The sequence below is a fragment of the Tupaia chinensis genome, unplaced genomic scaffold (assembly GCF_000334495.1).
Source record: "Tupaia chinensis unplaced genomic scaffold, TupChi_1.0 Scaffold148004_1, whole genome shotgun sequence".
In the NCBI taxonomy this organism is placed as follows: Eukaryota; Metazoa; Chordata; class Mammalia; order Scandentia; family Tupaiidae; genus Tupaia; species Tupaia belangeri.
The window spans coordinates 751,859-752,221 of NW_006207854.1; positions in this window are offsets into that span (position 1 = coordinate 751,859).

Sequence of the window (363 nt, forward strand, 5' to 3'; positions counted from 1 at the left end):
TGCTGGGAGGAGAAGGGATTGCGGCGTGACCATCCCCCTGGGGGGTGATTTCTCGCTTTCTGTCTCTATGTCTCTCTCTGTCTGTCTGGCGAGCGCACACGCCCTATAGCGAAAAATCTCTCCAAAAAAAAAAAAGGAAGAAGCACCTGAGTTGCCTCCTCTCAAAAAAAAAAAAAAAAAAAAAAAAAGAAAAAAAAATGAAATTAAAGCTAAAAAAAAACAAAAATTGAGGGGCTGGCAGGTGGTGTGGTAGTTAGGGATGCTGGACTCTCACATGGCTGACCATGGTTTGAGTCCTGGACCTGGCACCTTACTTTCTCTCTCTCTCTTATCTGTGTGTATGTCTCACTCTGCTCAAATTGA